General features: G+C 32.1%; 1 long non-coding RNA gene across 1 annotated transcript; it reads right to left on the bottom strand.

Annotated features, from left to right (window-relative positions):
• Positions 1–4,874: 4,874 nt before the first annotated feature.
• LOC143058576 (uncharacterized) lies at positions 4,875–8,469 on the bottom strand. Its single transcript, XR_012973129.1, has 3 exons — positions 8,188–8,469; positions 6,378–7,021; positions 4,875–5,205 (listed from the first exon to the last, which is right to left on the bottom strand). It is a non-coding gene; the product is annotated as an uncharacterized LOC143058576 (long non-coding RNA).
• Positions 8,470–11,302: the final 2,833 nt, after the last annotated feature.

The following is an 11,302-nucleotide window of genomic DNA, read 5'->3' as shown; positions in this document are numbered from 1 at the left end:
GCTGCAGCAGTTCCTGTATATTGTATGCGTCAGTTTAAACCTGATGAAAACATTTCCACTCTACCTAGTACTTATTTCAAACTATTTAGCAATACACACTTATGGTTATATAACATCACAGTACCACAATTGCACTCAGTAACCAAATTGCATCTATTCAACAGAAAAAGCGGCCGAAATCTTACAAGTTTTTTTCACCATGTGAAGTTTTCTAATTATCGTATTCTTAAAATGGCCAAATTAAATTTGTTACCAGCATCCGTTTTTTTCAAAAAATAGTAGTTGAAGCATGGAAATGTCAAATTGATCGAAATATTTGAAGAAATAAAACAAAACATCTGTTTATATTCCAGTTTTAAGGATTTGAAAATAAACATGTAATGATGTATGAAATTTAGGTACTGACCTCATTACATAATCAGTTAAAGTTCAAACCTATTTTTCTATGACTCTAAATGTACTCAAAATTAAATTGGTGTAACTATATTGTAAACAAGGATAGTCTACAAAATAAGCACAGAATGGACTTTTGTCTGGTTCATAAAAAAAAAATTGGTGAAAAAACTGACAATATAGACCTGTGTTATTTGGGCACTCTTATGTTTGCAACTTCACAACTACAAATTTATTTGCATAACGAAAAAAAAAAGTACAAACCTAAGGGCAATAAAAATGCTTGATTTACCACGCACAGCCTGATACAACCACAGATGTATATTTAGCATATAAAAACACCAAATTGTTTATGTCAATTGAAATTAAACATATTTTAATTTAGGAACCTTCAAACTTCAATATGGACTAATTTGAAAACAGGTATCAGGTGAACCCAAACATTTCAATTTTGAAAATGTGTACTTTTGATTTTTTTTCTAGCTTCTCTCATCATGCTCATGTAAAAGCGGTACCTTTTTGGTCACTATTTATGTGTTGCGTCTAAATAAGAATTGTAACACTTTATAGTGACTGAACAGGTTGAACAAATACTTCTCAATGAACAGAAAAAGAAGACAACTTGGAACAGCACAAGCCATGCCAGTATATGTATGAATAAAAACTCAGATCAGAATAGCATTGACGATATGTCCTTGTGAATATATAGTGAGGAAAGTTATCAATAACTCTGCAGATAATGCAAATTTATCAAGTGTTTTGTACATTTTCTGTTAAAATTTTCACACAATCAGTGAAACATTCAAAAAGGCTAAACTAAATTTTTATTACTGAAAGTTTCAAATAATTACAAGTATTTATGCCCGCGTCACACTGTCCCGATTTTTACTCCGATGGCAACACGATTATGGAAATTTTCAAAATCGGGACTGATCGTATCCAGATCGGGCTATTCGTAGTGCCATCTTTAACCATCGTAGAACCATCGGCCACTCTTTTTATAGCCTTCGGGGACAACTTCGGGAAGGGTTCTAAATTTTTTAATCTTCCCCGAAGGTGCGTCCGATGTTGAGGGTTCTTCTTGAGTTCGTATCACCATCCTCACCATCGTAATGTCACCGGGAATGCATGTTTGAACATCGTATTGCATTCGTGTTATCATCGTTTCCATCGGGCAGTTTTGACATTACGATGTCTACACGAATGAATCACGAAGCTACCCGAAGGTCTTACGATGGCAACACGACTTCGTGAAGACCTCGTAATCCCGTCGTGTTGCCATCGAATAAAAGTACGAAGGCGACAAGATGGAACTACGACGGCAATAAATCCAGCTAAATGTAAGTTAATTTTCGCTCTAAAATACATTTAAAGTGCCATGCGCGATATGCGCTGGTCAGTCTAATACGACAGTTAAGAAAGACGTTCACAAAACATGGAGCTCATATCATATGATTCTATGAAAACAAGAAAGGCGACAGCGTTGTTTCTATTAATTCAAATGGAACAAGAAGAGCAGCTATTTCTGGCTCAGGATTTACTTTTACAAGTAAAATATTATTTTTTTGTCAATTTGTCATATCAAGTAACCTAATGAAAATCATAAACGCGCCTCGTACACCAACACTGCAGGTACACGTATATAGGGAAACCAACTTTTTCTTCACTATTCTGATTTTTTATGTATCGTATGAGTTGTTGTCACACGAATGTTTACTCCATAGCCATTTTTTTTATATGTCATATTTTGCCGCATTTGTTACTTTTCCCACACCCTTCCTTTTGTCTATATTATTATGCTATACTCCTGGAAAGAGCTCTTTTTGAATAAAAGGGATCAACGAACCCATTACCTTACCTTTAAGGTAGATCAGTAAACATGGGCATAAATATGGGTGATTATTCAGACTAGGGCACACATTTTACAGTTCAAACAAGGCAATGCCGAGCGTGGAACCCCCTCGTATGTAACATATCGGGGACTAATATGGACACTATGTTTGTATATGACACATGCAGAAAATGGTTAATTTAATATGCATATTTGATACATAAACTATTTTTTTTTAGAAATCAACCAAAACAAACAGTAACTGGAAATACCTTTAATATTGTCTTTAGAACCAGCAGGTAAAAAAATGAGCAACCAATTTCCTGTGTATTATGCTATTTCAAGGAGAAAAAACAAGTCCATCTGCATGACCTTGACCTTTGGCCTTGAACGTAAAAAATGTCGAATCATTACAAGGAAGAACAATATACCAAATGTGGTTAAAATCTTTTGAATCATATTGGTTTTAGAGTGTCCACAAGGGTGATATTGCCTTGTATTACAACTTCTACTGTGACCTTGACCTTTGAACTTTAAAGTCAATAGCGCTTAAGATATTAACGAGTAACACCATACCAAGTTTTGAGCATTTTGGTTCTAGAGTGTCCATAACAATTTATCTACACGCAACTTACATGTAGTAGGCGAGGGGATAATAAACTAAGTTTTATAAGAATTAGACAAAAAGATCGATTTCCTGTCTATAATTCAAATGCATCGTAAGCTGTACACGACGTCTTTTAGAAATCGTGTAGCCTTCGTAATCCATCGTGTAGCCTTCGTGATCCATCGTGTAGGCTTCGGCTGAGATATGAAGCTTAAATACCCGTCTTCGGTTAACCTTCGTATGTCCATCTTTTGCTATCGTATATAATTTCGGCACCATTGTAAAGACTTCGTTATTCATCATACTTGCTTAGGTCATTTTTTGGTATTTTAACGAGATCGGGACCAACTTCGTACGAACTTACAATTTTCGCATTCGGGTGTCCATCGTATATAAAAATCGAAACAGTGTGACGCGGACATTACCAAAATGAAATAACTCTTGTGTTTCTATGAGGGGAAAAAATCATGTGCAATTTTGGGAATTAAAGGGAAAAAAATCCTTAAGCGGCGGACTGGCGCATGTCAATTGTGAAATTACTTACCAAATATATTTTCTTTATCATGATACTGACGTCGACATTATCAAGGAGTACACATCGTAGGAAAAATACACAAATTACAGACAAAATAATTAAACCACCATATTTTATGTGCATATCCTGCCAAATCAGTATTTGTTACATCTATATATACTTGATGAGTAATAATCAATGTAAATATGGTAAATATTTGAAGAAAAACCCAATATTTTGTAAAAAAAAAAAACACCCCCAAAAATGTTTTACCATAACCCCAAAATCAATTCTAATCTACCTTTTGTGTATTGAACCTTCTAGTACAATTTCATAGAGATCCATTCACTTATGATAGAGTTATTGTCTGGAAGCAAAATGTGTCTTCCTGAAAACAACTACGACATGATTAAGCATTACTCGAAAGCAAATATTTTCCATTTCCATTCTCAATTTTATTTTGCTGTCATATAAAAACTTGAAAAGTAAGCTAAACAAAAAAAAAATATATATAAGAGAAATGACTTAAAACCGACTCTGAGTTAGTACATGAAATTGATCTAGAACCCACAAACTGAAGGTGATCAGGAATACAAATGCTTTTTTGTTCGAGTCAGATTTTTTTCACCGAGGCCCTTCAGCGCTATCAATTAAAATTATTTACTCAAAATTTAACACTAGTATTAAGGTTCATCATAACAAATTGGCAAAAACGGCCGTATTTTCACCTAAAAAACTGTTGTGTACAGACTTACCTGTGCGGTTCGGGAAGTTTTAAAGGTTTTAAGATATATATAGGACTTTTAAAAGTTAAATTTATTTTGCAGGTCTGAAAGATAAAATCGTTTTTGGTGGAGATTTGGATTCAAAATATTTTTTTGTCCTCTAGATCTGCTTGAACAGATTTTTGTCATCAATTTGGGAATTGAGAATATATTTTTTTCATGAAAAACAAAATACCATACCCCCCCCCTCCTGCCTTTTGAAGTTCAATTATCGTTCCCTAAACATTTTCCATCTGAACTTATTTAAGACAAAAACTTTATGTTAATGTAGCCTAGGACATTCGTCCTGAACATGAAGTATTTGCCACTGGACGTTAAGCAACCAACAACCAATCAATATACTGGACATCGTCTTAGTATAAAGCTGGCATTTAAGGTAGCGCCTTCCTCATATTATTTGTTATTCTCATCGGATTTTGTCTAATGCTTAATCCGTTTCTGTGTGTGTTACATTTTGATATTGTGTCGTTGTTCTCCTCTTACATGTCTTATATTTAATGCGTTTTGAACAGCGGTATACTACTGTTGCCTTTATATGTCATATTACATTAATCTAAACTTAACACTCCAGAGTGAAGATGAAGAATTTAGCATGTTTAGAATAAAATATGTTTCTCAATATTTAAACATTTGTATCAGTTAACGGTTTCTGTGTGATGTTCCACATGCACTTATATTACAATTGTAATCTTTATCTGGCTTGTTTTAAAACCATAAGCAAGAATATATAATGACAAAAACAAATCAGCTGATAAGAATTCTTTACTTTTGTTTCTTGTATGTAAAAATGTATAAATAAAAAAAAACAATGTTGTTTTTATGGCTGTAACAAAATTCTATGACATCCTACATAAAAAGTCCCTTAATTGGTATATTCCAAAATCCCAAAGTAAATAAATATAAACCATACAAACAGTCATGCTAGGAATAAAATCTTGTGTAATTACACTGAAATGAAAGTCTATAATCCAAAAACATGGTCTAACGATCCAAATCACAAACATCATAAAAATTAATACATATCGTTGTACCATAATATTATTATCACACGTCATACACTGCTCGTGATGTAATCCTGAAAAAAGTAAATATTGATTACTATAAGGAATAAAATGCGAAGACGAAAAAACACAAAGTAGATGTAGATTAATACGACAAAATATTCGTTTTAAATACAGATTTCTTTTATCCTTCGGACATGTTCAAATAGGCAGAATCGAGTTATTTACTTCGTTTTTATATAGAAACACATGAATGTTTCAGTATTTTTTATTTTTTTATATATATATTTTTTATTGAATCTGAAAAAAGTCCAAGCATGTGTATACAGATGTACATAAATGCAAACTTAATTCATAATATAAGTATCAATATTAAGTTTTTCAATAGAATTCATAAGCTTAAATGTTGGGTAAATTTGTTATGCATATATATCGGTTTGTAGAGAGAAAGTGTAGGTGCAAGTATCACAGAATTGGTGCATATAGAATATTGGGAACACAATTTTGCTTGATATGATATTCGCGCCAGTTTTTAATACAGATTTCTTTAATCCCTCGGACATATTCAAATTAGCAGAATCGAGTTATTTATTTATATATCTGTTGTTTCGTTGTTTTCCTCCCACTTATTGTGTTAACTTCAGTTTGAGCTTGTAATCCAGATTTGTTTTTTCTCAATCGATTTATGACCTTCGAACAGCGGTATACCACTGTTGCCTTTATTTACCTTGTTTTCATGTATAAGGAAACACAAGAACGTTTCCGTTACTTTTCTCTTTTTTTTTTATTGTATTTGAAAAATATTAAGATGGTTCATAGCTACTTTAGAACAAGTAATCTTGATGAACAGTTCTAGAGATGCATATTAAATGTACATCTGTAAAGCTGCAAATAAACTTTATTGCTGTAAAGCTGTATAAGAACTGTACATCTGTAAAACTGTATATAAACTGTACATTTTTAAAGCTGTATATAAACTGCAACTCTGTAAAATTGTACATTAACTGCACATTGTTAAATCTGTGTATAAGCTACACATATAGATACTACCACTGCACCTTGTGTAATACGATATCTATCCACAGTTTATATAAAGCTTTACATGTGTACAGTTTATATACAGTTTTACAGATGTATATTTGATATGCATCTTTAGAATTGTTCATCAAGATTACTTGTACAAAAGTAGCTATGTACCATCTAGACCTTCATATATATACGTATAAAGAAATCGACATATATTTACCTTTTTGATCTTTAATGAGAACACATCCCTTCATGTTCCAGAGCAGAATCACAGTAAGTGGAGCAAAAACTAACACATATTCTAAAGCATAACTCACGATTGTTATCATATTGCCTAATTCAGGTTTGTTAAACTTTACTTGGCTATAATTTGCATCTTGGTTATTGAAACCGTAAACACCAATTCCAAAAACTAGCAACAAAACCGTTGAAATGAAAACTCCATTTTGGAATATTTTTGTTCTAAACTCCTCTTTTGAAATTTCAGTCATACACACCACTCCAAAAGTCAATATAAAACAGGCAACAGGAAAAGTGTACCAATCGAACACGAACTCAGTAATTCCATCTAGATGATATGTTGATTTTAGCCAGTTCATTGACACAAAACTTTGCTGAATGAATCCGATAAACAAAGCGAGGAATAAACTGTGTGAATTTGTGTGGTCATACTTTAAGAATGTCGATAGAAATAATATAAGAATGAGCATTCCCAAAACCAGAAAAAGTAATATGCAGGACAGATGTACATTTTCAACGAAACTTTCAGAAAAGTTGAATGAAAAAATGTCGAACATCATTCACTCGTGCTGGCTTTCTTGTCTTTCACTTCTGTTCTGACTCGATGATTCATCGGTTCATCAGCTATAGTAAATAACAAAAATGATACAGTTTAAGTTCAATTTGTAACAAACTGCAATACTTGTAATACAATTTAAGATTCCAGTTCGATTTTGTATTGGTTGATACAATCAGCGCAAAAATTTGGTTTGTGAGACGCCATAATATTTTCGGTAATATATATATATGTCTGCAAGTGACTGTTACCCACACAGGTATATGTGTTCCATTTTGATGAGAAAAGTACTCCATGATGGTTTGTTCAGTTTCACACAAAGATAAGTGGTTTTAAATGTGTGTAGTGGATCGATCTAGTAAAACACAAGGTATAATAATATTATGTAGTCTTGAATATGCATGACATTTAACCTCTGGACGACAGGAAGTGTCCGGGTAGGTTAAATGTCTTGCAGTGACCGTTTGCCGTTCAAGACAATCACCGACACATAGATCATATCCGTTCCAATCTAAATTTCGTTACATTTTCTTGGTTTTAGGTTGGCCTTATGTGTTCCCAAGGCGCGTGTGGAAAATCAACTATGAAGCGCTGTGATTAGATGTAAGAGTATAATTATTATTTTTATTTATTGATGAATGTATGCAGTGTGTATTTTTGCTGTATTAATTTTAAAACTCATTGAAAAAGTTTCTTGGGAAATTATTTGAAAAGGTTTCACAATTGTTATAAATTTGATGTATACGACAGTGGCCATGGATACTTTAAACAATCAATCATTCGACTTCAATGCAATTTCTAAAATAGAATAATTATGTATTTAGATCACACATATCTGTTTTGTGATGTATAATTATAAAAAGGGGCAAATGAAGAAAATATTCGATTATTAAGTGAAGTCTTGCGAAGCATTTACGAAAGAAGATAACTCTGTGACGGAGATTGATTGTGCGATAGCACGTTGACAAGCCTCCGGGGGCGCCATAACTATTCCGAACGTACCTTTCATGTTTATATGTTGTCGTCTAGGATATGTATGAAATATTAACTGTTGAACGTAAACGTATCGAAACAGGTTGAAATTTCTTACAGTGAGCTATTACCTTGTTAAATTGCATGTTTTAAATCAGATTCATGTTGCGTGTCGGTTTATTACAACAAGTTGTTTATTTAAATGATTTCTTATATACACATCATGTGATGTCTCTTTTTTATGCATTATTAATATACTTACCCCTAGACGTCACGAAAGGTTGAAATGTGTTCCAGTGCAAAATCCCCTTGTGCGAGAGAACATAAATATTTGACTTGTGTAGTGTCTCGCTCTAGTGAAGTACATTCCGCAGAAACTATTAACCCATTATATCGTCCTCAATTAGTATAAAACATAATCCACTGGACATTAACCAATGATCCCACAGTCAATCAAATCATTTTCACATGTTTTCTTAAAGTACAAATCTGTATAAATGGTGATATTTACATTAGTCGATTGCAAGATTTACATGAATAAATAACCTACCGTTTTAAACATCTAGGTGTTATAAATAACTTAAAATCAATTCTTTATTCACTAGTTTTTTCCCCCATTGTGCTAAATATGCATCAGACTGTGACGTTTAGATCGATGTAGCATGGGATTTATTCACATTAAAAATTATAACTTTAAACATAAATATGGAATGAAGTAAAAATGTTTTCGGAAGGATGATTTTATAATAACGAAAAAATGTTTATAAATAAACTGAAAACACAGTCGAAGCGGTCGGTTTACACGGATATCTATTTACCGTCTATTGACATATATGAGGGTATGGGTGGGGGTACTTTATATCATTATTCTATATATTTAGACAATTTTTCTCTATCCTTTATTTATTTCGCCTATTACGCTCTATTTTTTATATTTTATAACCACACTTCTCTATTCTTTGCCTCTTTTTTCTAGTCTTTATTCTAAATGCTGTGAGCTTATGGTAGAAGTAGCATATGTCAATGTTAAGGTCTTTTATTTAATCTGGCAACGACAAGTCATTGCTTTTACCTCTATAATGACGCATGAATAGCGGCGAAGCAGGACATACCAAATTTAAAATCTTTGGTTTGACCCGCTACGTCTTGTCGCACTGGAGGAAATCATATTACTATGAGACCTCAGGAGCGAGTGATTTAATTGGAAATTGTTCTCTATATTATTTCCTTGCAATACTAACTCAAGCTTGGTATTAATTGTGTCAGTCGAGTTTAGTAAATAACGCAGTGAACACTTTTTTGTTGAAAATTTTCCAGTAACTATGAAATATATCTTAAACATTTAAAACATTTTGAATACCATTTAAGATATTTAAATATAAATGGTCGAAAGTTCTAGTATTTTTTTATGTACATAATGCAATGTGAACATGATTATGTAATAAAAAAAATCATTTAACCAAAATTTTTAATCTATTTTGGGAATATTATACTAATCCCAGATTTATTACATCATATTTGTTTAATCCGACCAGAAATCACGTTCTTTGATCACCTTTTTTTAATTTCTATTTTAAAGGTGATATACCTTGTATATATATTGTGATGATGATAATATTATGCTTTTAGTTTCAATGCTATATTAAATACATTTTGGATTTCAAACTGTTGTTAAAATATCTAGCCAAAGGAAATAACTGTTGTTGAAATTAGTTCATAAATTGATGAGATACAGACATAGGTCAAGGTTGGTTAAGACTTGGTCAAATATGGTTCGGACTAGGTCAAGTATGGTTCAAACTAGGTCGAGTATGGTTCAGACTTGATCGAGTATGGTTCAAACACATGGTTAAGTACTGGTCGAGTAAAGGTTGAGTACAAGTTCAGACTGTTAAGTATGGTTAAGACTACAGTCGAGTAATATCGAGTAAATTTCAGACCAATTCAGACTGGTCGAATAAAAATCAGTACAGTCGAGTACAGATATAGGCCATTCCACCGTACGGTGACCTATAGTTGTTAATGTCTGTGTCCTGTTGGTCTCTTGTGGACAGTTGTCTCATTGGCAATCATACCACATCTTCTTTTTTACATTTCAGACTTTTACTGGTTTGTAGTGAATAGATTATAATGAAGTGAAAAAAATTAAAACAGAAAGAAAGCGTTTTCGTGTGTAGAAATAAGTAGTTTTAAATGCTAATTCTTATAACCTTTTTTTTAGCATCTAAGGGAAAATATTTTGTATGTTTATTATGTGTTTATATTATGAGGTCATATGTTAAACACTAAACACAGTAGTGATAAATTCTTATTTATTTTCAGGGTAGTATTTGATGATGTTACCATGAAATGATTGATCTAGATATTTGCATATAATCGTTTGCCTTTCAAATTAGCAGTGTACTTGAGTTAAGCGAATAGTTGTGTTTTGTAGTTTATTATTTAGTTAGTAATTTGCTTATTTTGCTTTCTAGACTATTCATAGTTGCTGCATGTAGATATTTTAATACTATATTTTTTTGCTTCATTTACTAATATTTATGAATTCATGTAGAATTATGAATATGGATCGGAACAGAATATGTATTGCAATTAAGTTGATGAGATGCATAAACAAATACAGGTAAGACAGAAAATATAGATGTGCATGACAATGACAATATCATTATACTTAGAATGTTATATTGTACAAAAGTACTTGTTCATAGACATGTCAGAGTTATCGTTCTTTGTACTTGCATTTATAGTAGTTTATGATTGTGTATAATATTGTAAGCTATTTATGTTATGACTACGTCGTTATGTTGATTGTTATCTGAGACCTTAAATTAAAGAACCTATATTCAACCGAGTGTTCGTTATCCTCATTGGCATATTTTCACCTAGATTCAAACACTTTTTCGTATATGAATTGATTAATTGCAAAAAGTACTTGTATATCTGTGTCTTATATGTCAAATGGCATTGACCTCATCTTAACACTCCAGTGTAGCGGTTAGATATTTAGCATGTATAGAATAGGGCCTGTTTTTGAATATCTATGCATTATATGTAAACAATAGTTGGCATTTGGTGAAAAGGTAATCCATCCGACATATTATTTCAACTTGATCTAAATATCACACTTCAACGATCAGTTACAGGTTTCTGGATGGAGTTCCACATACAGTAATATTGCAGCTGTAAATTTTAATGAGACAAATCTTGTTTTGTTACTTAAAAAAAACATATGAAGGAATGTATAAACATTGATAAAGAAAAAGAAAAAAACAACTGAAAAAAATAGTTTTTTCTTTCTGTTTCTAAAATGTAAAGCCGTATCGATTAAGATAAAGATTTGTTTTTCGTGTTTTTTTTCGTTTAAAAAACTCTTTGAA

The sequence above is a fragment of the Mytilus galloprovincialis genome, chromosome 14, assembly GCF_965363235.1.
Source record: "Mytilus galloprovincialis chromosome 14, xbMytGall1.hap1.1, whole genome shotgun sequence".
Taxonomy (NCBI): Eukaryota; Metazoa; Mollusca; class Bivalvia; order Mytilida; family Mytilidae; genus Mytilus; species Mytilus galloprovincialis.
This window is presented reverse-complemented; position numbering and strand designations above follow the sequence as displayed.